This window comes from Kogia breviceps, chromosome 13 (assembly GCF_026419965.1).
Source record: "Kogia breviceps isolate mKogBre1 chromosome 13, mKogBre1 haplotype 1, whole genome shotgun sequence".
NCBI classification, from domain to species: Eukaryota; Metazoa; Chordata; class Mammalia; order Artiodactyla; family Physeteridae; genus Kogia; species Kogia breviceps.
Genome location: NC_081322.1, coordinates 43,309,900 through 43,336,251, shown reverse-complemented (window position 1 = coordinate 43,336,251; position 26,352 = coordinate 43,309,900). Strand labels below are relative to the sequence as shown.

The 26,352-nt window shown below is 44.3% G+C and overlaps 1 protein-coding gene across 3 annotated transcripts in view; it reads left to right on the top strand.

Annotated features, from left to right (window-relative positions):
- Positions 1 to 10,606: 10,606 nt before the first annotated feature.
- The window catches only part of FYN (FYN proto-oncogene, Src family tyrosine kinase), a 212,292-nt gene continuing 196,546 nt past the window's right edge, over positions 10,607 to 26,352 (top strand). Inside the window, exon 1 of one of the 3 annotated variants that reach the window (XM_067011674.1) lies at positions 10,607 to 11,059. The gene's annotated coding sequence lies outside the window, so the exon portion shown is untranslated. The remainder of the gene's footprint in view (positions 11,060 to 26,352) is intronic. The other 2 variants (XM_059083616.2, XM_059083617.2) reach the window with 2 other exon arrangements.

Genomic DNA, 26,352 nt, shown 5'->3' with positions numbered 1-26,352 from the left:
TTAATAGTTTTTCAATTGATTCTCTTGATCTTTCCAGGTAGACAATCACATCAACAGGAAATAATACGAATTTTATCTCCTTTTCATTACTTATACATATGGCTTCTTCATCTTGTTTTATTGTATTTGCCAGAATTTTCAGAACAGTGTTAAGTATGAGTGGTGAAAGGAATATCCTTGTCTAATTTCATATTTGAGTGGAAATAGAATGTTTCTCTTTCTATTGAGAGAGTGTTTGAGAAAGAGAGTTTGGTGAATGTATACCTCTTATTCAAAGGCAATTAAATAAAATAAATGATCATTTAAATTGAGTTAAAATAAACAATAAATTAAATGCAGGATGGAATAAATTTCAGTTTTACCCCAGTATATTTTCTGATTTCTCAATAAACCATTCCTAGTAAACTTGATTCTCTTGGTTTACAGAGAGTATAATTTCTATAACACTATTAATAATTTAAGTCTATTTGAGATCTTCTCTGGCTGCTTTATTTTCATGGGACTTTTGATTCCATGGATCATATGAAGAAACATTGCTCCTTTAGACTGAGTTGGAACCTCCAAAGTTCAGGGCAGTTGACCTTGATTTGCAAGCTAGAAAAATTAAACATCTAAAATCTAACAGGGATCTGGGTTTCCATACATACACTTGCCAAATTTACAGACCCCCACATAACTATTTCTGCTCTTATTATTGGTTCTGAGAGACCCAGGTGTTTTCACATAGACACGAAATACAAAAATTTAAGGTGATTTTAAAATTTGGAAGTAATATCAGCTATCCTCCTCTAAATTTCATTTTGGGAGTTGCTTTACTAACTTGGCCAACATTTTGTTTTGGTAGTTTTATAACGTAGCAGTCTTCATCAAGCCAGACACTAGGAGGGCAATGGTTTTGCCAGGGCACATGTCAGATGGCGCCAATTTTGAGTTAACATCTATATCTGTTTTTAGTGTGTGAAGGGAAAAACTTCTTCCCTGAAGAATCCCTGGTGCAATTTTTATTCCTCAGAAAATTTCAAGTTTTATTCCGCATGAATATATGTTGAAAATTCCTCATTCCACCTTATTCTTCTCCCACTTCCTATTTTCTCCAGATTAGTGAAGGCAGGTTCTGGGTCAGGGATGCTAAAGTGGAAGATGAGGGGGAAATAAACACTTTTTACCACATCCAAAAGAATTGAGTCTATTTTAAGACACAATCAATTGAAGGACTTTTATTTTTTTTAACATCTTTATTGGAGTATAATTGCTCTACAATGGTGTGTTAGTTTCTGCTGTATCACAAAGTGAATCGGCTATACGTATACATATATCCCCATATCCCCTCCCTCTTGCATCTCCCTCCCACCCTCCCTATCCCACCCACCCCTCGGACACAAAGTACCGAGCTGATCTCCCTGTGCTATGCGGCTGCTTCCCACTAGCTATCTGTTTTACATTTGGTAGTGTATATATGTCCATGCCACTCTCTCACTTCGTCCCAGCTTACCCTGCCCCCTCCCTGTGTCCTCAAGTCCATTCTCTATGTCTGCGTCTTTATTCCTGTCCTGCCCCTAGGTTCTTCAGAACCATTTTTGTTTTTTTTAGATTCCACATATATGTTAGCATATGGTATTTGTTTTTCTCTTTCTGACTTACTTCACTCTGTATGACAGACTCTAGGTCCGTCCACCTCACTACAAATAACTCAGTTTCGTTTCTTTTTATGGCTGAGTAATATTCCATTGTATATATGTGCCACATCTTCTTTATCCATTCATCTGTCGATGGACACTTAGGTTGCTTCCATGTCCTGGCTATCGTAAATAGAGCTGCATGAACACTGTGGTACATGACTCTTTTTGAATCATGGCTTTCTCGGGGTATATGCCCAGTAGTGGGATATTTGCAAGTACTTTAATTTATTCAGCTTAATCACCTATTGACAGACACTTAAGATATTTGCAATCTTTCATCATTATAAAAATGCTGAAATCGTTGTCCTTAAACATACACCATTTTGAACATGTGTGAACATGTTTGGCTTGGACATAAGAAGATATGTATTAGACAGATACTGAGATATCTTAGTGAGTCCAGGAAGGAGTTGACTAACCAAGGTAGAGAGGAAGGGAAGAAGCCAACATGCTGAAGGAGCCTCAGCAGCAGGACTTCGTAGCTCATCTTCCCAGAATGCTGTCAGTTTTACCATCCACCAATGCGGCACACTGGCTACATGCTCACCAAGCCATTTCCTCTTCTGCCTGGGAACACCACTAGACTACGTTTCCCAGCTCCTTTGCATAGAGGTGTAGCTATGTGACTATTTCTGGCCTATAGCATGTGAGCAGAAATAACACATGCTACTTTTAGGTCTCAAGAGGCAGGAGATATGGGGACATGTGTATGCATATGGCTGATTTGCTGTGCTGTGCAACAGAAACTAACACAGTATTGTGAAGCAATTATACTCCAATAAAGATCTATTAAAAAATTTTTTAAATAAAAAACCTAAACTCCTAAAACCTGCCAAGCAATTCTCTCTCTTCCCTTGTTTCCCATGGATATGAATAGAATCCCATGAAATTCTGGTTAAAGGGAGAAGGGGGGGGTCCCTGAATCACTTGGTGAAAAGTTGCCCTACAAAAACCCAATTGGACCGTGACCTCATAGAGAGGTAAATTTTTGTTATGTAACGCCACAGAGGTTCAGGGATTGTTTGTTATAGACTAATACACCCAAGTCTGCGTATCTCTGATCCAGTTTTCAAGTTCTCAGTAAATAATACTTAGTTCATTATGGGATAAGTGTCTACCCCTGATCACTTGGCTATGGCTACACTGGGGTGTTGCAGGGTCACTTCATGTTGACATAGTCTCCAGAAGCCCACCTCTGGGTTTTGGGAGCCATCCCCCAAAAGTGGCAGTCATTGTGAGCTGGGAAGCCACTACAAGAATATCTTCTACATGAAGGATTATCATAAACAGGAAGAGGCTAAGGCTGACAGAGCCTCTTATGCTGGCTCTCAGGGTAGGAGCAGGGGTAAAAACTCTATCAATCTTCCCTTTCCTCAGATGCTTCACCTCCCTGTAAGACCCGTCATAAATCCCTCATGCTCAGAAACAACTCTCCGTGGGAAATGTGGAATAAATGAAAGTTAAAAGATAGCACACATGAGACATTTTGTTCTAGAAGATATTGTGTACCTTGCTGGAGTGACCTAGCCTGTCATCCTCTTGCCAAAGAACAGCATTTTGACTGGAAAGGAAGAAATGCCTGTTAAATGCGTAGTGACACTCAATCATGGAAACTTGAGGCTCATGGAGATATGGGTGAACAATTGCAGGGGACATTTGTCGTTTTTACAATTGTGGCCCAGCATTCCACTTCCTCTCTTACTTTGGGAAGAGTCCTATTTATCTAAATTGATTGGAAGCAAGGTCTCACCATTTTCCACAGAAGCTAAAGAAAGCCAGATACCCTCCTGCTCCTCTGCCTCCTGTCCCCATCCCTCACTGACAGCTACTGTATGGCCAGCCTATCGGATGTTGCCACCCAGGAACTTGAATCTTCAGCAACTGAGGAGAGAATGAAGAGACAGCTTAGAATCCCCCTCCAGGCAGAAGTCTCTGGCACTTTGAGGACCCCAACAGAGCTTCCTAACCTAACCCGTCCTCAGCTGTGCCCCTGGGTGGTGATTTCTGATTCCTGCTTGTTTTCTGAGCCTATTTCTCAAATCTTCTAATTGATTCTATGAGCCACCCAATACCCTTCTAATAAATTCCTTTTCTGCTTAACTTAGGCATAGTTTCTAATGCTGCAACCAAGAATCTTGACTGATATGGTAATTTTCTCTTCCTTCTGTTCATTTTTTCCCTTGACAACCTGACAGATAGAATATTTGAATTCTTGAAAGTGGCAAGATAAATGTTATAAAATCCATGTTTCATGCAGATGTAGATCACTAGCGTAAATTAGAAAGTTGAGACATTATCTTCTTTTCTTTGGGACGACAACAGGCTATGACCAGAAGAAATACCTGAATCATCAAGGGCACACACTTGAAGCTCCACCAGTCAAAGACACACACACACACACACACACACACACACACACACACACACACACACACACGCACGCACACACACAGTACCTGCGGACCTCACTATGCAACTCTTGAGTGTCTTCTCAGGGATGGCAAGTCAGGCTCAGCTCATGCAAAGAAGATCAGGCCTAACCAAACTATGCCTGCGCGGGGAAGTCTGAAGGCTTCTGATCCAATTATCTGCACCAGGGTGGGGCTTCCTTGTGGCTCAGCCACACAGGAGGAGCTTCAAACACCATCACTGCATAGAGTAGAGCCAGGAAATAGATAAGAGTAAGTAGTCAAGAAAGGGCCAGAATGAGAGGTACAGCCAGTTAGGATGTAAAAGAAAGTGAGTGGCCATCTTATGACAAGAGAGCCTCCCTTGTTAGACTCCTGCAAGCGTTCCGGTAGGAGATCTGTTGGAAGATAACTATATGAAATTAAAAGTGTTTCCACCTAGACCCTCAAGTTTACTAAGTCCCATTCCCATACACTTGGACCATACCAGAAGATAATCCAGGCCTCCTCTGGGGAGCCAGGCAAAGAATCAAAGACCATCTTCAATTACCACTACCCTTCCCACCCTCCCTGTGGTCTGGTTGGGATATGGCCTCTCTTCCTCTGTAGATCCAATCCTTTCCAACAGGCCCAGCTCACCCAGTAATGACGCTGACTCATTGAGAGCACCCAGCAGAGGTCCGTGGACCTGGGCTCTAAAACCTTGTTCATAACAATGCTTGTTTATTCAGCCTAGTCTCCACCTTTTTAAGAGGGAAAGGGGGCTGGAGAGACACATACCAAGAAGGCCCCACCAAGAGGAGCAACTGTCCAGTTTGGACAAAATTTTTCAAGAGAGCTAGTGTGAAAGTAGTGCCAGAATCCCAGCTTCAGAAGTTGGGTGTGGCCTCTTCCAGAGGAAGGTTTAACACCACATGCCCCTACCCACTCCTGATCTCAGGCTGCGTGTAGTACAGAGGGTCCTTCCCTTCCCACATGAGATTTTCCCAGGACCATCTCCTGCTGGCTCATGGCATGCTGTGGACCCAATATACCCTAAATCTATTGGCTATGATCTGGACATCATGGATTTTATTTTATTTTTTAAAATTTATTTATTTTTGGCCACGTTGGGTCTTTGTTGCTGTGTGCAGGCTTTCTCTAGTTGCATTGAGCGGGGGCTACTCTTTGTTGCGGTGCGCGGGCTTCTCATTGCGGTGACTTCTCTTGTTGCGGAGCACGGCCTCTAGGCACGTGGGCTTCAGTAGTTGTGGCACGTGGGCTCAGTAGTTGTGGCTTGCAGGGTCTAGAGCACAGGCTCAGTAGTTGTGGTGCACGGGCTTAGTTGCTCCGCGGCATGTGGGGTCTTCCCGGACCAGGGATCGAACCTGTGTCTCCTGCATTGACAGGTGGATTCTTAACCACTGCACCATGGGAAGTCCTGTGGATTTTAAAATATGTAGTTCTTTCTATTAGAACTTGATGGCATGAGATGTCAGAAGCAAGAGTTTCACAGTAAACGAAGTGTCAGGGTACAGAGAGGTTAGCCCTGGGACCAGTTTCCCAGGAGTCTCCTGCTTTCAAAGTTAAGTTTTTTGAGAATCATTTTTACAAGTCTCAAGAGGCTCACCAGCAGCTAGAACAGTAGTTGTGGGCAGATGGGAGCAGAAAGCCTCCAACCCTCCCAGCCCTGTCAGGAAGAATCTCCTAGATACCACCTCTGTGGCAAGAATTCTTCAAAAGGGAGGAAGAAGAGCAGAGAAGAGGAGGAAGAGAAAAGGGAAAATTATAGTAGCAAAGAAAGAAAAAAGTTTTTAAAGTTTTATTTTTAGTTTCTTCTGTTGACAAATAATAAGTGCCCAATGCAAAAAGTTCAGAAAATTAGAAAAGATAAAAAAACAAAGATAACCTATAATCTGATAACTTGGAGAAAATCACTGTTAACATTTTTATGTATATATTTGCATACTTTTCTTTCTATGAAAATTTACCTATGTAGATAAATTTTAAAATATTGGAAAGTATATGTATAAGCATACATATATATGTACACATACATGCATACTAATTTGTTGTTCAGTTTTTTCTCTTAACACTTTATTGCAAAAATCTTTCTACATAAATAAATGGCATCATCATTTTTATGGCTGTGTAGTGTTCTATTACATAGCATAGTTTACACACCAAATCCCTTATTAACAAACTTTTCTCAATTTTTCACTATTATAAACAGTGTTCCAGTTACTTGCACCACAGGTATATCTTTGCAAACTTGTTCCATTCTTTCCCAGAAGTAGAATTGCTAGGTCAAAGATAGATTTTTTTTTTTTTTCTTAACATCTTTACTGGTGTATAATTGCTTTACAATGGTGCATTAGTTTCTGCTGTATCACAAAGTGAATCAGCTATACGTATACATATATCCCCATATCCCCTCCCTCTTGCGTCTCTCTCCCACCCTCTCTATCCCACCCCTCTAGGTGGTCACAAAGCTCTGAGCTGATCTCCCAGTGGTATGCAGCTGCTTCCTACTAGCTATCTATTTTACATTTGGTAGTGTATATATGTCCATGTCACTCTCTCACTTCGTCTCAGCTTACCCTTCCCCCTCCCCGTGTCCTTAAATGAAGTATGTCAGAAAGAAAAAAACAAATACAGTATGCTAACACATATATATGGAATCTAAAAACAAAAATAAAAAATGGTTCTGAAGAACCTAGAGGCAGGACAGGAATAGAGACACAGACGTAGAGAATGGACTTAAGGTATATACTTTTTAAAGGGCTTTTCATAAATGTTACTAAGTTGTCCTCTGTAAATGATATACCACTTAACACTCCCACTAGCAGTGTGGGTACCCATTTCCCTACATCCTTTTATGTCTTTGGCCAACTAGGTAGTTGAGAAAACTATACTTTGCATTGCTTTGGTTACAGGTAGTGTTAAATCTCTTTCATGTTTACTGGCCATTTGTCGGGGGGAGAGGCATTTCCTTTTCATGTGTTTTCAATTAAAGTGTTCATCTTTACTTTCTTGTTGATTTGTCAGCACTCTATATTAAGGATTCTTACCCTTGCTATATGTGTTGTTGTTAACATTTAAGAGAAGATTAAAACTGAAATGTAATTATAAAGCAAGAAAATATTTTAACTAGTAAAATTAAAAATGAGGAAAATCTTACTTTAAAAGTAAGAGAATAAGAAATTCAGCCGAGACAAAATAAAGCCCAGATAGAAATAGGAAAATTTAAGGTGAAAGAAATAGAAAAAGAAAAAGAAGCAGTACCAGTCAAATCAAAAAGAATTTCTAGGGCTTCCCTGGTGGCGCAGTGGTTGGGAGTCTGCCTACCGATGCAGGGGACGCGGGTTCGTGCCCCAGTCCGGGAAGATCCCACATGCCGCGCGGAGCGGCTAGGCCCGTGAGCCATGGCCACTGAGCCTGCGCTCCGCAACGGGAGAGGCCACAACAGTAAGAGGCCCACGTACAGAAAAAAAAAAAAAAAAAAAGAGAGAATTTCTAGAACAATGCGTACATTCTAGTTTGTATATTAAAAGCTGTCCATAAGAAGACAGAACTGGGGGCGTAGAGGACAATACGACTTATCTCTGGAAGGCTAGGGACAGTGTCATGGATCTTTAATCAAGGTCTGTGTAGACACCAGCACAGTAGATCAAAATGGGGAATAGCATCCAATTCTTTCACAGTACTCTGTATACTTGTTCAGACCATTAGCTAATCCTCCTAGGAGGCCAAATCCATTTAAATACACATTTAAGAAGGGCAATAGATAAAAAGGTAGGCAAGGAAAGAATTACAAAAACAGGATGAAGTCTTGATGGGAGCAGGTTAATCTGTCATTTTAATTGCATTGTCTCTTCTTTTTGTCCACTAGTTAGATCAAGAAGCTTTTAGAGTTACAGATGCTAAAAAGTGACTCCTCTTGAAGAAACCATAAACAATGAGATGCCTCACACCACCTACTCCAGATTTTATGTGAGATAAATTGAATCTCACGTGGAATTGCACCTGGTTTTTCGGAGAGTACATGACACTTTATCTTTAAAAAGGAGGAAGGTACGCTTCCATGTCCATTTAGTCTTCAAACACGTAGAATGCGTCAGATGAGTTTTAATATATCCCCAAACACTAAGGACCAGAAAAGATTAGTGATTTGCCCCACCAAGGTGCTCTCAGCAGTGTGCACTGTGGAGCTGGAATCAGAAACAACCTAGACCAGTGCTGTCCAGTAGAAATATAATGTGAGCCACATATGCTGTTTTAAATTCTCTAATAGATACCTTAAAAGGTTAAAAGAAATATGTGAAATTAACTTTAATAATATATTTTATTTAGCACAATACATCCAGACTATTAACATCTTAACATGTACTTAATATAAAACTCAATTAGATGTTTTACATTTCTGTTTTTAATGCTAAATCTTTGAACTCCAGTATCTTTTACCTTTACAGCACATTTAAATTTGCCCTAGCCACATTTCAAATACTCAAGTACATTTCAAGTACTTAATAGCCATGTGTGGCTAGTGATTACCACACTGGATGGCCTGGTTCTAGACCAGTGGTTCTCAAAGTCTGGTACCCAGACCAGGAGCATCAGCAACCCCTGGGAACTGTTAGAAGTGCACATTCTTGGGCTCCATTCCAAATCTACTGAATCAGACCCTCTGGGGGTGGAGGCCACCAATCTGTGTTTTAACAAGTCCCTTCTGGTAATTCTGATACAAGCTAAGGTTTGAGAATCATTGCTCTAGACAATTGCCTCTTCATCCCAATCCAAATAAACCTAGGACAGCCATGGCAGGCTAGTACTGATGAAGAGGAGCCCATTCTCTTGAGATAAACAATTCTTGGCTAGATAAAGTTTGCATTCTCTTGTATGGAAATCTTCTAGTCCTAGTTGTGGTTCCATTTCTTGGGACTATGGAATGAATCATCAACACATAATTTAAACAAGATTTCATTTAACATTTTATTTAAAGAAGAAAAAAAACGCCAGTAACCACCCTAGACAATCACCTTGAGTTTAGTTATTAATTTCTCTTGTCCTCAGTTTCCTCACCCATAAAACGGGGATTAATAAATATTAGCAACTTTTAAAAGTACTGTGTACATAGCACAGGGAACTCTACTCAATACTCTGTGACAACCTATACGGGAGTAAAATCTAAAAAGAAAGTGGATATATGTATATGTATAACTGGTGCACTTTGCTGTACAACAGAAACTAACACAACATTGTATATCAACTATACTCCAAAAAGATTAATTAACAAAAAACTAATATTACACAGATTTCTCAAGGGGAAAGTTTCTATATAAATATCTCTCTTAGCTAAAAAAAAAAAAAAAAAAAAAAACCAGTAACGTATACCAAAAAGAAAAAAGTGACTGCCATTTTAAAACTACAGTTAAAAACTCAGTGGGCAGGAAAGGTAATATTATAGATTTTGAGCATAGAAGCAGAAGCCAATTCACTTATATTTCTCAGAACATTAGATTTTGCTGAGGGGGCAGGGTAGGGTTCTTGACAAAATCATCAAGGAGAATGAATCCGAGTATGCCTTAAAGTGGAACTTTCAGTAAACAGGAATTACCTATAAAGAAAATCAGGAAGCTGAAGTTTTTTTTTTTCTAAAATGAAGTTACATCCTGCTATAGAAAAGCTGAATAGGAAATAAAGACTGATGCGCTCTCAACTGTATACTAAACCAGCTATTATTTCATCAAGGAAAATCTGAGCAAAAGCTCAGATTTAGAGAAGGGAAAACAACATGGGAAGGCTGAATGTCATGAGAAACCAAAGACAACCAATGGCTACAATTAAACATGATTTTGGAAAATACTATGCAAATAAACCTCTACTCTGTGATTGCAGATTTCTCAGTCGCCGCCTGCCCTCTCCACCCCCTACCCCCATTTCCGTAATACTTCCTGCAGACTTTTGCTTGGAGATATATATATATATATATATATATATATATATATATATATATATATACACATACATACATATATATATATGTAATATACTCCGCACTCTTCGGTTTGACCGGAGAAAACAATTTCATCACCCTAACACTTTTCCAGTTTATTCTCCCACCTTCAAATGAAAAGACACTAGAAAGGCAAGATAGCCCTTTCTCGAGGCAGGTTCCCATGGTTTTGAGGGAATGGCAGATGCCTTTCTGCAGTGGCGGCTGCAATCTTCCGCAAAGCAGAAACTGCAGCTCACACTTTGTTCTTTCCTCACCCTAACCCACTATCCCAAGTCCACATAAACCTTAAAAACACACACACACAACTCCTGCAATCTCGCATTCCCTTCTCACACCTTACACGGCAAGCAAGCCAGGATGCCCGACTTTACAGAAGAGCTCCACCCACTTGTTGGCCCCACCCATCACCGCCCCGCCCCCGCCCCCAAACGCCCGAGGGGCCCGTTGATAGGGCAGCGAAGCCTGCCACTCTCGCTGTGCGGCCCGCCCCCTCCTCGCTCCCCGCTGGGGCTTGAGGGGCTGGAGCATCAACGCGAGTAGCTGTGAGCAGCCGCGGTAGCGGCTGCGCGTAGTTGCAGTTGCGCCATCTGTCAGGAGCGGAGCCGGCGGGGAGGGGGCTGCCGCGGGAGAGGAGGAGGGGTCGCCGCGAGCCGAAGGCCGTCGAGACCCGACCGCCGACCGGCCGCGGGAGCAGAGGAGAGGCTGCACTCGGAGCCGCGCGCCCACCGCCGTCCGGGCGCGCGGCGCTTCAAGCCGAGCACCGAGGGCTCCCCGGGCTCACACAAAGCCGCCGCCCGCGCCTGGGAGGGATCCGGCCGCCGGGCCGGGGACACCCGGCGCCGCCCCCTGGGCACTCTCAGAAGGCCCACCGGCTCCTGGGCCCGCCGAGGAACCACCGGAGCCGCTTCGGCCGCGCCGGAGGAGGGCGGGGAGAGGACCATGTGAATGGGCTGCGGAGCCTGAGCGCAGCGCAGGTAAGCGGCCGGGGATGCGCCGCGGGGCTGCGGGGATGCTGCGGAGACGCCGGCCGCCGGCGCCCCCGCGCAGCGCCGCCCCCGCCGTGGGGCCCAGCGCTGCAGTCTCTGGGCCACCGCCGTCTCCCGGGCGCCCCGCTGGGCTGCCGGGGAGTTGGCCCCGCTCGGAGTCTTCCGGTGGTCGCGCCAGAGGACACCTCTGCGGGGTGCGGCCCCGAGGTAGCGCAGGGATGGCGGGCGCATTTCCTCGCGGGCGCCGGCTGTGAATAGGAATTGGCTTGGGGGCTAGGCTGGCCCAGACTCCGCCCCCGCCCTCTTTTCGGGGCCCCCTGCGGGGACCCGGGCTGTGTGTGTTGTTTTAATGTCAGGGATGATGTAATCACTTAATAATTGAAGCCCAGTGCTGCTTCCCTCCCCACCCCACTCCACCCCTGCCCCACTCCTCCACCTCTCGGCCTCCTCCTCTTGGGGCCGTCGCCTTCCCCATCGCATCCTCCTGCCTATTTCTGGCACGTCCCTTGCACTTCCCCCATCCTCCCCTCCACTCTTCCTGTGCCACCACCCACCCGTCCCCAGTCCCCCGTGCTGGAGCCGTAGCTCCTCTTCCTCTGACCCCCGCACTCCTCCTGCTCCCTTAGGCTCCTTTCTCCTCCCTTCCCTGCTCGCTGGATTTCCTCTCGACTTCCTTAGATCGATGACTGTTTTTGTTTGGTCGCCTCCCCTCTCTTATCTGCGCCCACAGGCGGAGGGGACTGAGCCAGAAAGAGGCCACCGAGCTTGGGCCCAGGCAGAGATTTGCTGGGACTGAGTGAGAAGAGAGATAATAAAATCACCCTTCTTGCCCCTCCTCCCCCCAGTAAATCACACAGACTCGCCGGCTGTGTGTGTGTGTGTGTGTGTGTGTGTGTGTGTGTGTGTGTGTGTGACACAAAGAGTCCTTTCAGTGCACAGAGAGGAGACGCACAAAGTACCCAAGGATGGGCGCGATGCTTCTTGTTTCTCTTCCCTGGGGCTTCCCTTTTTCTCAGATAAAGCAGTTGATCTTCTCTCTGAGAGTCTTTCCTGCCACATTTACCAAAAAATAAAAGGCCCCAGTTGCAGGGTGGCAGGTGCTGGCATTTTGCTGTATTCATGGACCGGTAGTGTTGACTGGCAGCTGCAGTATTTCTTAGATTTAAGGGGGAAATGATTTCAGCTGTCTGAAGAGTTGCTTTACTTTCAAGGTAGCACCCTCCGCCACCCAGTTTTAACCCCCTTTCATCGTAGGGGGTAGGATAAATTGGTATGGGGGAAGAAGACTTTTGTTTCTGAAAGAGAGTTAAATTGATGTTTGCTAGGAGTGAGGCAGCCTAACTTGCTTCTTCTCTCAAGTCTAAGGAGTACTGAAGTCTTTTGAAATGAAGTCTTGTCTGCCCAGTAATTGTTTTACCCTTATATTTAAACAAGCTCCTGGGGACATTGCTAACACCGCATTAAATTGGTATTTGGAAGACCACTGGCGACTGTGTCTCTTCCCTGCTTCAGGGTAGCCTTCAGACGCCCACCCACATCCTTCCTCTCAGCACCAAGTTGACTGTAATACTTTCCACCCTTTGTGCTCCTTCTCCCGAGTCCCTGCCCCATGGGTACTGTGCTTTCAGAAGAAGGGACTCACAGATTTTTGGAGGAAGTGGTTTTGTTAACTATCTCAGGTTTTGGAGGCACTTAGCTATGATCGAAGGATGTAGAGAATCTTTTGACTGATCTCTTAAACCATCTGCTGATGTTCCTCTTAAAGAGGAAATATAAATGTAAATCTGGGGGCTTAGTGTTCCATTTTGTAAGCCAGTGACTATTACATCCTTAATAATGTCAAAACTTAGGTTGAACCCATTGATTCCTAAGAGCATGGCTCTTTGACTATTATAAATAATAGAACTGTCTCATGTTCTTCAAGAATTTTATTAGGAAAGAGTTGTTATGGTTCATTAAACATTTACTTCTGCACTTTCTAAGGACATCCATCTTGGAACTTTTTATATTAAAAAAAAGCAAAAGGCTTAATGAGCATACTGTAAAAAAAGAACACAACAACAATGGTTTGTTTGTCTGATGCCAGACCCAGGAAAGAAAGTCAGTGCACAATAAACTCGCGCTCTGTTGACCGAGTTCAAGAGAATGATGAGGTTGAATGTGAACAAACGCATACTCTGCTTTCTGCAGTTTTATTCTATGCTTTCTCCTGGGTCTGGAATCTCCAACCCCACCTGATTTGCTTGGGTCCTGTTAAACCTAGAGCCCAGCTCAAAAGTCTTCTACTCTGGGATGCTTTCTCCATCTTTTCACCTTCAAACAAATCACCATGTGTCTGTCCAGTTTTGTTTTCATACCTCAGCAGCTGGCATGTGTCTATTTCCAGCATTAGTTTGAGCAGCACATTGGAAGAAGGAACCTGGTCTTATTTATCTTGTTTCAACAGATGTGAGCTAGGTCTTTGGTATGTGCTAAGCACCTGGATTAATTAGGCTAATGTTAGCAGCTGTAACAAATAGGCCTGCAAAAATATATGGCCTCAAAAGCAATAGACGTTTATTATTCCTCATGTAATAATTCAAAATGGGTATTTCTGATCAGTGGGTGGCTTTCTTCCATGCAGTGATTCTGGACCCCAAGTTCTCCCATCCCATAGCACTCCATTGTAACCTGCTTTCAGCTGGCAGAAGGACAAAAGAGGGAATAGAGGGGATGTACCGACTTTTTAAATGCCTAGGCCTGGAAATGACACCCATCACTTCTACTTACATACTTTACTTGAGGGCTAGTTATATGGCCACATTTAACTGTAAGGGAGCCTGGGAAATATAGTTAAGCCATGTGACCAGAAAGAAGTTCAAGAAGAAATGTATTTTGGGCCAACAGCTTTGCCATATACTGCCGCTCAGCAAGGCACAGTCGTTGCCCTCAAGGGGTTTGTAGGCTGATGAGAATTAAATGGAAACCTAGAGCCTATACCCATCATTGTCTTGTACTTTTGATCTCATACATTCAGACCTTCTCATTTTAAACGTTTCTCCAAACCTTGCTTTTTGTCTGTTCTAGTGGCCAGTTCCCACTCAGTAATTTCCTGTAATACAGTGATCTGATGGCTCCTGTGCTGACTTTGATGTGGCTCTCTGGTAGCACCTTTGTTGGCCAAGATTTTTATCTGCTGATTTTACAGACTCCCCAAGTGGCTAAGCGGGTCTTTAGAAATCACAGTCATGCCTTCTCTAATTGGAAGAGGAAATTAAACAGACTCCAGAGGAGAAATTTCTTGCCCCAGGCTGTGTTCATGGGAAGGGAGCCTCATCTGCCCAGCTCTTCGGTCCCACCTGGGTCCCCTCCATCCCACAGATACCCTGAGTTGGTGACTGTGAGCCTTGCATCTTCCGTGGAGTTAAGTGAGCTCCCAGACCTCCAGGAGCGGGGTGAACTGCTAGTGTTCTGGATAATCCCTGTTTTCCACAGGCCTCCCCAGGAGCAATTCTGTCTGTACTAGTCATCATACTTAGTTATGCACATATTTTTGCTATAAACAATTTATTATATTCATCTGTTCTGCAAACATTGGCCAGTATGTTATTGTGTGCAAGGCACTGGGAGATAGGATTATGAAAATGAATACTTCTGCTGTGTTCTCTCTGTTCAGCTTAGTCTGCTAGAGGAGATAAAAATAATACATAATAACTACTTTTATTGAGCATTTACTATGTGCCAAGCACTGTTGAAGCTCTAATCTTAGCAATAATGGGATGAACACCTGAAACTAATATAAACTGTAAATCAACTATACTTCAATTATAAAAACAATAATGATATGAAGTAGTTTCACTTATAATCCCCATTTTACAGATGGGCATTTGAAGCAAGGGAGGTTAAATAACCAACTCAAGATCATACATAGCTAGTAAGTGGTAGAGTCAGGATTCAGGCCCAGTTAGCTTGGTTTCAGAGCCCTTGCTCTTTGCCACGAGGCAATATGCAAAATACTACATATGGATATAATGATGATATTGATTAAAATGTGTTACATGCCATAAAGGGGGGTGGCGTAAATGCTTTGGCAATTGATACTTTTGGTTGTTGGGAAATATAACTTTATGTTTAAATAAAAAATAAAATGTCCATTTCTACCACCATGCTTTCCATTTTAGACCCTCATTTATTGCTCACCTAGGAAATAAAAAAAAAAAAATTTAAATGGGAAAGCAAAGCATGTTGATACTGGAAATACTTGTACTCTGTGTGATTCTTTATTTTCAGCTGGGTCCTTGTGTGTCCCACAGATAGTTCTGTAAGAATTTGTGAATCATCCTACATATTTACTCATCCAGCAACATTCATTCATTGTATCTACCACTTGCCAGATATTGAACTAGATGCTTCAGAGACAAAGAGTTATAATCCTGGCCCAAGGAACTGCACGAGGAAGTCTCTGACCACTGTGATAACTGCCGTGATTCTAGGGGTCCGCAAGAGAGCATGAACTCCACAGAGAGGTGGGAAGATGGGTTGGCGAGGCAGAGAAGGCCAGAGGAGGAATTGGCCAGTTGAGTGTTGTGGGAAGATCATTGCCCCAGAAGGAGCAGCCCAGAAAGCAGGTGCACAGACTTTTTAGGAAACCGCAGGTTGTTCAGGGTGGGTGAGGGTGGTAGAGAGATGGACCAGAGGGAGAAGATGGGACTGGTGGGAAAGTACTTTGTCAGGAATGCCATTTAAGAGTTGTAAGTAGACGTGCCACTTTGGTCTGATTTGTTTTATAAAGATCCATCTGGCCACAGTGTGGGCTGTTGGCCAGAGGTGGTCAAGACAGATGCAGGGAAGGTAGTTGTGGAAACTCAAATGAGCCATAGATGAGGTGCTGCACAGAAGTGGGGATGGAGCCAAAGAGACAGAATAAGAGAGGGTGAGATAGCATATTGTGTGAGGGGAGAGGCGAAGGGGAGTCCTTGGGAAGTAGCTGGAGAAAGACATGCAGACAAGCAATGCAATAAAAGCAGCAGGGAGTGGGTGTTTAAATGATGACTTTATCACGGACACTTTGGACTTTCCGGTCAAAGTATCTTGTAGGCAGTTGAATAGTAAGGGACTTAGAGATCATGGAGTCCAGCACGTCTATTTTACTTATGAGGAAAAATGAGGCCCCAAGTGACTAAGTGCCAAGGTGGCAGTCACCACTTAAAGACAGGTTTCAACCCTTTCAGCCCAGGTGAGGGGTGTGTTCAGGAGCATGGACTCGGGGTATGGTCCTGGTCTGACATCTTCCACCTGTGTGAGCTGGACCCAGTTACCTAAGCTCTCTGTGCCTCCCTTTCTTCACCTTTATAATGGAGTTAATAGTTCCTACCTCAAAGGTTTGCTCTGAGGAGTCCCTAGTTAATACATGTAAAGTGCTCAGAATAGTACTCCGCACGTAGAAAAGCTGTGTGTTTGCTGCTGTTGTTCATGTGTGTATATATGTAGATACATACATATACACGTAACATGTACATCTGACACATATATCCCTTAGGAAAGGAGGATAAAAATGTATTCTGTGCAGAAAAGGACATTTTGAATATTTTAGAAAGAGATGTGGGTGATTGTCAGTTCTGAATCAAGAATTATAGGAAAACATAGGAAATTAGTTGAAATAGTATGATGGAAAATAGCATTTTTAGCGAGTCTTCTTAAGAAACGCAGAACCTTTTTTATTCTTCAGTAGAACACATAAAAGTACTATGAAGTTAGCCCTATAAAAGGATATCTTTGTTTTAGTCAGATAACCAGAATTTTGACCTCTTTTCAATGTGCATCCCTTGAGTTTGACTTCAGAATATCATCATGACTTTCTGAAGGTAGAATAAACTGCAGAATAGGAAAAAGCCCCATGAGTTATGAGTTTCATGCACTTGGTTCCTATGAAAAAAAGGTGATTTGGGTTATCTAGAGGAAAGTAATTTTTTTCAGTGTTTCTAGTTGAGCAAATCTAATTTTTGGCTAGTAAAACACATGAGAAGCCTGAACAGTATTATCCAAATGGACGTGGGTAACATGTAGTTCAGACAACTTCGGAGTAAGTGGTGCTCTGGACTTGATTAGAACACAGTAATCCTGAAAGGATATAAATTGAACTGGATTTATGGTCTAATAAAAACGTGGGAAGAAAAGATAATGCTTACTGACTCGTGAAACTTTAACAATGTTTGTAAGGCCCTGAGTTGGAGAGCTCTCATTTGGATGAGAGAGTTTTCCCACTCGTCTCAGCCTGCTTCCAGAATGACCTGCGTCGTGCCTTGCTCAGGGTGTGAAGCAGACTGGAGTCCTGTTGCTGGGTCTTCTTTGGATGCAGAGATCATCACCTGTTCTGCCTCTGTCCACCCATGACCTCAGGCAGCCCATTGGTTTGAGCAAATGAGCACTGAGTACCCATTAACTGTGTTTGGGGGAGAAAAAAATAAGGTGTGGGAAAGTCTTAGCCCATTGCTGATTTGAATTCAGAAGGCCCTTCCTGAGGACTACTTATTTCTGACCTGTATTGCCCTCTGTGATAGTGTAAAAAAGCACTTAGCACCCCACAGCCACTCACCTCTCCCTAAACATACCAGAAAAATAATCATAGCTACCTTTGTTATTGAATCCCAGAGGCCTTAAGTGCTTTACATACAGTTATTTACTTAGTTATAACAACTCGATGAGGCAGGTCAAATGGGAAGATTGAGGCTCAGAAAAAGGTAAAGTAACTTGCCCATTGTCACACGGCTAATTACTAGTGAAGCCAGGTGTGTCTGGTTCCTAAACTTGCACCTGCTTTTGCTCCAAAGCTGTGGTTCTTTGTTCCCTGCGTACTTTCCAGTCTCCTTGCCTTTGCCTTGCAGTTAATTCTGTGCTAGGTTTTTGGGGGAATACAAAGGCACCTTTGCCCCCAGGGAAGCCCCACTCCTTCTGTGGCTCCACTCAAGACTTACCTTCTGGGAAGCCCCCCTTTGGTCCTGTCTCTGGGCTCCCATGGCACTTGGTTACTCCCTCATCGCAGCCTGACTTATAAAGCAGAGTGGAGTCAGCTGGGTCAGACAGTGGGAAGACACTGGTCTTTTTCCCTGACTTGGGAGCTCTTTCAAGTCAGGGGCTGTGTCTTATTCGTGGTTGATTTGCCAGCTCAACACCCAGCAGTATTCCATGAGGTACTGTCACTACTCCCATTTGATAGATGGGGAAACTGAGGCCTAGAGGTGAAGTGATTTGGTCAGGGTCACACAACTTGTAAGCAGAGCTGGGGTCTGAACCCAGTCAGTCAGTCTGGCTCCAGAATCAATGCTCTTAACACGAAATTTGTTCCAACTCTCAAACAAGATTATAAACCACAGGCTAGAGGCAGTGCCCTCCACCTCCCAGCCCAGTACCTCACAGTCCACACACAGTAAAGATCACCCTCTTGTTTCTACCATCCACTCTGGCAGAAAGACAAACAGGATACATCTAACCAGGCCTTATCTCATGGTACGGAAAGAGCTTTGGGGCCATGGTTGCATGACTGTCCTCTGAGGGTCTTAGAGAATGCATAGTCCCAGGCCCAGTTCTGACTCAGGAGATATGGGGTGGGTAGGGTTGAACACTGACATCTTTCCTGTATATGAGAATGGCCCTGAGGATGGAGCTGTCAGGGAGGCAGCTTCTGAAAGATGAGGGATGAAGAAGCACAGTGACTCAGCCACAGTGGGGGGAGCTGGCTGTTGAAGTGGCAGAAAATCACCCACATCAGCCAGAGCCAGAGGGAACTGAGCCCCGGGGAGGCTGGGGTCAGAAATCCATCACAGAAAAACCTCTCACCTTGTATTTTTAAGATTTCTAAGTACCTGCTCCTTTTGAATGTGCTGGTGGGATTTCATCTGATGAATTCAAACACTTTCGTTTTCTTCAGAGCTTCCATCTTGGAGGTACCCAAAAATAGTAGGCTTTTCAAGGAGTTGTATAAGGATTCCATCTGCTTTATACTGAAAAGTAGGGCTTTAATGGAAAATTAAAAATGAGTCAGATTGCCTTTACCGCAACAAAGCCCAGGGCACTTTTCCCAATCCTTTCTTCTTTTACTCCCCAGAAAAAGTTACTGAATCTGTATTGCTGTGAAATTCTGCCCAATTGAAATTCTACTGAATAGGCAAATAAACACCAATGAGTTCCTTCATTTCCACACATTGTAGTATCTGTTTGGAAGCAGTAACAATTTCAAATGTTGTCACTTGTAAAATTCGATTTTTATTTCAATTTGAACTTTATTCCAGAAACTGTGTGATATGCTTCCCGTAGCTAGGCATATGCATACAAGGATATTTGAAAATCGCTGATTTCCATTAAAGGTTTCTCTTGTTTGCTTTCAGAGTTTGGAGGGGTTCACCTTTTTACTGTCTGACCTCCTAGAAATACAAATAGCCCCTCATCATTTTCAGATACAGGAGCTGCGTTGTTAGTGAACTCTCACACTCTGTCATTCTGTACCTTTTATCACCATCTCCTGCTTGAAAATGCCAGTTCTGTAGCTATACTTTGTGTGTGCCTTTGCCCGATCAATATGCTCGTGATATGTTGTGTCCTTCAGGCTCTCCCGTGGTTTGCAAATAATGATTCCAGTTGCTTCACTCCTACACTTTCTAGCTTGAGTTGAGGAGGTGTTGGTCCATGTCAAAACTCATGTGCTGGCTAATGTACATACTGGTTCTTTGGCCTTGTCCCCTAACAACCCAGTGAACGGGAGAAAGGCCGAATCCTTTAGCCTGGCATTCAATGCCTTCCCCCATCTCCACTTTCTGAGGCATTCTTGGCTCACCTCATTCACCATCACGCTAACACTTGATTCTCCGGGTGTCAACATAGTATCTCATTAGTATGGAATACGTGTTCTGGCCTTTGCTCTCCTTTCCTGGACTCCCCAGCCCTTCCTTTCCCTGGGAACTCTATCCGTTTCTCAAGGCCCAGCTGGAATCCCAGCCCTGGCCAGCTTGCCCTCGTCTCCTCATTCTCTTGCATTGAACATGTGTGCCTCTCAGTTGCCTCCTAAGAAATGATGCCTTGTGTTGTTAGTTAAATCCTGATATGAGGAATCCAAGGAGCAGAGAATTTTTGTGAGTTGCCAGAGGTCATAATGCAGTTCCTCATTTAGTTTAGACTAGAATCCAGGTCTCCTGGAAATCTGTGTATGTGGGTCCTGCCTTCTCAACAGACCATTGGCCTCATATGTGCAAAAATGTTGGGTTTTTTTGTCCCCCTATAGCTTGTAGCACACTGTCATTCTTGGTGTGGATACTCAGCAGGTATTTATTTATTTATTTATTTATTTTATTTATTTATTTTTGGTGGTATGTGGGCCTCACTGTTGTGGCCTCTCCTGTTGTGGAGCACAGGCTCCGGACGCGCAGGCTCAGCGGCCATGGCTCACGGGCCCAGCCGCTCCGTGGCATGTGGGATCTTCCCAGACCGGGGCACGAACCCGTGTCCCCTGCATCGGCAGGCGGATTCTCAACCACTGCGCCACCAGGGAAGCCCATCAGCAGGTATTTATTTAGATAGGTGCTGGGGGCAGAGTGCTGGAATATGTAGCTGGTTTCCTCGCCATCTGTGAGGCTAGGCTGGCATCTCCTTGGACACTGAGCTTCTGTAGTTTCTGACGGCACTAGATTCACTCTCTATGGACCCATGTGATGTAGGTTCGGGGACTGTCCTATACTGTCTTCAGAACCACCATTGTCTTCTGAGAATGGTATGTGTTTAAAGATCTTTTGTCCAGAATCTTGAGCTTTTTGTTAAAAATTTAAGGTGGTCAGGGCAACAGTTACTTCTTTGCCCTCAGTCATCAGGTTTTCATCAATAAGATTTTCACCAAAAACAACAGGAAGTTACCCATAGTGCACAATGATGTCCAAGACCAGGGAGAAAGGCAGAATGTTTCGAAATCTGGAAGAAACTGGAAAAACATAACAGTGAGTGATAGAAGAGGGAAAAGTGGCAGAATGGACCACTGGTGTGGTGCCTGAAGGTCTGTGGAGCCTGGGGAAACGGAAGGAGGCAGGCTCGCCTACTGTGCACCTACCCATGGCTGGACCTGTCACAGTGGCATTTAGCTGAGTCCCTCAGCCACATGAAGCCCAGCTGTGGCTGTGAGGGTGCCTTCCTTTCCATGCATTCATTTTGTTCATTTGGCTTATCTGGAGAATCTCCTTAGCTGAGACTTAAGGTCCTACAGAGTAATGATTTAACACTAGAACCCAACCACAGCCTCTGTATATCCTTCCACAGAGTGATTGACAATAAATCTTATAAAATGTTTTCCATGGTTGCGGGGAGGGACTACTTGAGTCATTTCTGTAACAAAAGACACAACAGCACACAGGCAATGTTTGTCAGCCTCTCATTATGAGTCTTCCCAGCTCCCTGTGGAAAGTTCTCTGTGCTTCCTCATGAATGGCTTCGCCTGCCTGGTCCTCACCTGGATGCCAGGTTTAATGTGTCTGAGGGATGGAGAGCATTAAAAACACCTTCTGTAGATGTTGGCCAACTGCTAACAGCAGAGAGGGGGAAAGGGGTGGACCTTATGCTTCACTGTTGTTGGAAAAGCCATTGTGGTCTTTGGAAAGAGGTAGTGAACTTTTTTCCTTCCTTCCCCACGCGCTGTCTATGATTTCAGCGCTTTCCCCGCCCGCCTCTCCACTGCCACAAGTACCACCTTCAATGTGGGAGATCACACACCACTAACAAAACGCACTCTCCTCTTGGCCAGCGTATAATACCACCACTTCGCGTATTTATCCAGCTTGTTCGTATTCAGTCACTTTGGTATGTCAGTGTCAATACTGTCCATTTTCAGTAGCAAGCTTCTAGAAGACTGAAAGTGCACCTCATTTAATTTGCTTTGTGCCATGAAACACTACACTGAACTGTGGATTTATTAAATGCTTGTAGATCTTGATTCTAAGCTTCCAAGTTGGGAGGTCTTAAAAGTGTTCTCAGTATTCTGGAATGAGATGCATCTTGAGTAAATTTTCCTCTTGTCGAAAACACATCAGGTTCTCTGCATTGGTAGACCCTCAGAGTCATGGGATAGAATCCAGAGTTTGGTTGCACATGATGTTTTAGGTTCCACCTTATGTTTCACCTCCTTGGTTGAAAATGCAATGATCCCAGCTTCTAATTCTGTCAGCAGTTTAGGGCCAAAGCACAGATAATATGCCATACCACACCCTTCTGTTCCTATAAGTGCGGTTGACCATATAATTCCCTGTGTTTTATGGTTATTATTTCAACAGATTCTTGACTTCAGACTGCTGAGACTTGGAGGTAGTTCTCTAAGGGGCCAAGGATTGCTCCCTGAAGGGTGGTGAGGTATGGCTGGGAAGAACCTCTAAGGACTACCGTGCCATGAGCAGAACCACATGCCTCTGTGGGTGCCAGTAGCTCCTGGGAAGTTCTGGTTAGTTTATACCTAAGTGCATATATAACAAGGAGGATTGGCTCTTGGAAAACTGCAGCTCCAAACATTCTCTGATTGTACCTCAGCCCAACTATGCCATACGGAGAAGAGTCCAATGTGGCAAAGTGTTGAGCGTCCCCAGTCTAGGGGGCCCAAGGGGAGCCCCAGTGCCGTCCCAGATCTCACATCCCTGGCTTGTGACAGAGGTTCTGTCTCCAGGGGGTGAAATATCCCAGCCTCCCCAGCCACAGCAATGCGCCCACGCATCTGAGGTACAGCACCGTTGCTGCGGAAGGAGTCTTGCTTGTGTTCCCCACCAGGACACTCAGCTGGGCTCTTGGCGCCTCCTGGATGGGCTAGACCACGCAGAAATGATCCATCAAAGAGGGTGATGTTGGTCAGGCTGGAGAGAGAGGGGTAATGGATGGAAGGGGATCAACAAAGAGTTGGTGGGGGACACGACCTGATACCTGATCGTGTCAGGTATAGAAGGAGCCCTTGTATTCGTTTCCTGTGGGTATTGTAACAAATGACTATGTACTGGGTGGCTGCAAACAACAGAAAATTTCCTCTCACAGTTCTGGAGGCCAGAAGTCTTGAAATTCGGGTGTCAGCTCAGGAAGACTCTGTTCCCTGCCTCTTTCCGAGCTTCTGGTGGCTGCCAGCAACGCTTGTCTTTACTTGGCTTGTAAACCCATCAGTACAATTTCTGCCTTCATCCTCACGCGACATTATCCTCTGTGTGTCTTTACATGGCCTTCTCTTATAAGGACACTTGTCACTGGATTTAGTCCCACCCTAATCCAAGATGATCTCATTGCAAAATCCTTAATTAGGGCTTCCCTGGTGGCGCAGTGGTTGAGAGTCCGCCTGCCGATGCAGGGGACACGGGTTTGTGCCCCGGTCCGGGAAGATCCCACATGCCGTGAAGCGGCTGGGCCCGTGAGCCATGGCCGCTGAGCCTGCGCGTGCGGAGCCTGTGCTTCGCAACGGGAGAGGCCACGGCAGTGAGAGGCCCGCATATCACACACACACAAAAAAAATCCTTAATTACATCTGCGAAGACCCTTTTTCCATATAAGGTCACATTCCCAGCCTCCAGATGGACATACTTTGGGGGGCTACCGTTCAACACATCGTAGCCCTCAAAAGGGTAAAAATTAGCAGTAACTCGGAGGGAGAAAGAACAGATGAGGAAGGTATTTGTAAGTTTGAATGACTACTAAAGGGTAGGCACAGTACTTTACATGTGTCATTTTAAACTGTTGCTTCAAGATAGGTGAAGATGACAGTGAAATTTTTATGTGAAAAGCAGTTCAAAGACGTGGAGTGTCCTGAAAGTTTTCAGTAAAATTAGAGGCTGAGCCATCATCTGAGGCTGGAAGATTTGGGGATGGGAGGGAGACTTGGAGAATGTAGAAAAAGCCCAAACAGCCAGGAAAATATAGGATAATGTGTTAATAGATGGATAAAAAGTATTACAGAGAAATAGTGAGGCACCTTTGGAATTTGTAAGTATTTTTAATGGGTCCCTTTGGCCCAGTTTTGTGACTTTGCTTGGTAGTACTTGTCACTTTGGAATGGAAAATCTGACCTTGTGGTGAGAGTTGGCTTGAATAGTCAAATGAAGAAGACGTTCTAAGAGATTAAATAAAGCATCAGTTGAATTAGCTGAAAGTAGGGTTCAGGCTGGATAGGGGAGTGAGCTGGAATTGGGATGACGGATAAGGCAAGGAAGGGCCTGAGCTTTTAGGGATATGATGGGTGAACACAGTGGATATGGAGGAGGAGAGGCAAAGGCAAGAAGGCCCTGGGAAGAAGAAACCCAGAAGGTAGAGAGTTCTAAATGATGCTGAACAAGGTGGCTTCCTGTTGAATGGATCCACTCAACAGTACAATAGAGATCAAGGACAATAATTCTCATATAAAGAATTCAAGAAAATGGAAGCCATAGTTCTCTTTTTGCCCTTGGTTCAAATTGTGTATAAATGGTGTCTTCTAGAAAAATGACATGTCAGTATGTTGCACTTTTCAAAAATCCTGGATGAGTGTTCTGGGACCTCTGAGACCTTGCATTATGACCAGCTGGGTCAGTGGGAATAATATTTTGAACTAGTATTCAATTTACTTTCCCTTCCTTCTAATTCTTGTTGCCCTGGGAGTCTCCCCTATTGAGGCTGAGGATTCCGTTACCTCAGGGGAAGGACAGAGTATGGCCTAAGACAAAGAAGACATTGTTCAGCTTTTGACTTCCAAAACAGGACCTTGAGGCATGTTTCAGAGACCAGAGTTAGCCCAGGCCTTCATTTAAGAGGCAGGCTTTGTTAGAAGCAAAGTGATTTGGGGATTCCAAGAAGCCGGATCTCAGAAGACGTGGCGTATATTGTACAGTCAGCCATGCAGTATGAGGAGGCTGCAGGAAGGAGGAAATGCCTTCCTGGGTTGGAGGATAGAGTTTGTAGAGATTTGGAGGAGGCTAGAGATGAGAAATGAATGCGTCACTGAGATGCCCCCCTCCAGGTGGGCGGAGGAGAATCTGCCCGGAGAGAGCACTTGTACTCTGCCCCGCCCCCATCTGGATATCTGGAAGGAAGGCACATTGGAGTGGACCCTGCATTGGGGCATATTTAGGCAGAAACAGCCCTGAGATGATATGCCTTCCCCTCATTTCCCAGAGCTTACATGTGGTATAGGAGAAATCCCAACAATCCTGCAGGCCCCCTTAGGACAAATGTGGAGGTGCTGTGGGAGCTGGACAGGAGAGTCCCCCGGTCAGGATGAAGAGGGCACAGAATGAGCTGGGCCAGGCTGAAGAGTGGCTGCAGATTTCCACCAATCACATCAGCAGAACCAGGCTAGCACCCAAAACAAAGGGATGAGACATCTCAGGGAGGCCAGTGAGCGCTTCGAGGGCAGTGCCTGGATGAGGTCCTCGCCCCATCATGTGGTGGTCTGTAATCTTCCCCCTGGGGGAAGGAGGGAGAGGAAAAGGAACATAGCCCTTTTGAAAAGGAACACAGCCCTGCGAGGCAGTCTGAGATGAGCTCAATTTGACTAAATGCCCTGAAGCAACGAAAATTTTAAATTTGAAGAGCAAGTTATCTTGAAGTAGCAAGATTGTTTTTTCTACCATCAGCAGAAGTGCAGTGGTCATGATCAAGTTGAATTCAACTGTGGAGAAATGTATGCAGCTGAGTAGGAAGTATATGTTTCAAACCTTCTACGTTGCATTTGAGCTGTGTTTTAACAGGATGATGATGGTGACGGTGATGGTGGCAAATTTGCTTACTTGTATTCCTGTAATATGCTTTTTCCTTTGGGTAAATTGTGGCTTAGCCTACCTGTACTAGGTTCATTTTGGGCAAGAAGTGGGAAGATCTGTCCTCTCAAGGAGCAGAGTTGCCCACCAGATATTCCAAAGTGTAGTGGGGAACTTGGGCTTCCCATTGTTTAGTTGGCGGCACTTCCTCCCAGTGTCCTGGAAGGAAAGACCTTGGTTGCCATGGAGTCTCGGGTCAATGGAAAGTATTAGAATTTCAGGGCTTTCTCTAATGAATTTAACTAGGATGCTGGAGACTAGAAGGTAATTCTTACTGGGTGTGATCCTTCAGTTCCATATTTTAAAGGTATCAGGGTGAATACTAGAAATTACAGTCTCTGACTATAAGGGGAGAAGCACTTCATTTTTATTCAATCCTCATGTACTAAATAAAGCATGGGTTTATGAAGGGATTCATTTCCAAGTATAATTCATGAGTAGTTACCAGAACACTCAAATGAGAGAGGGGGAAAAAACCAGTTAGCTCTTTTTGAATACATTTTGTCTCCGACATTC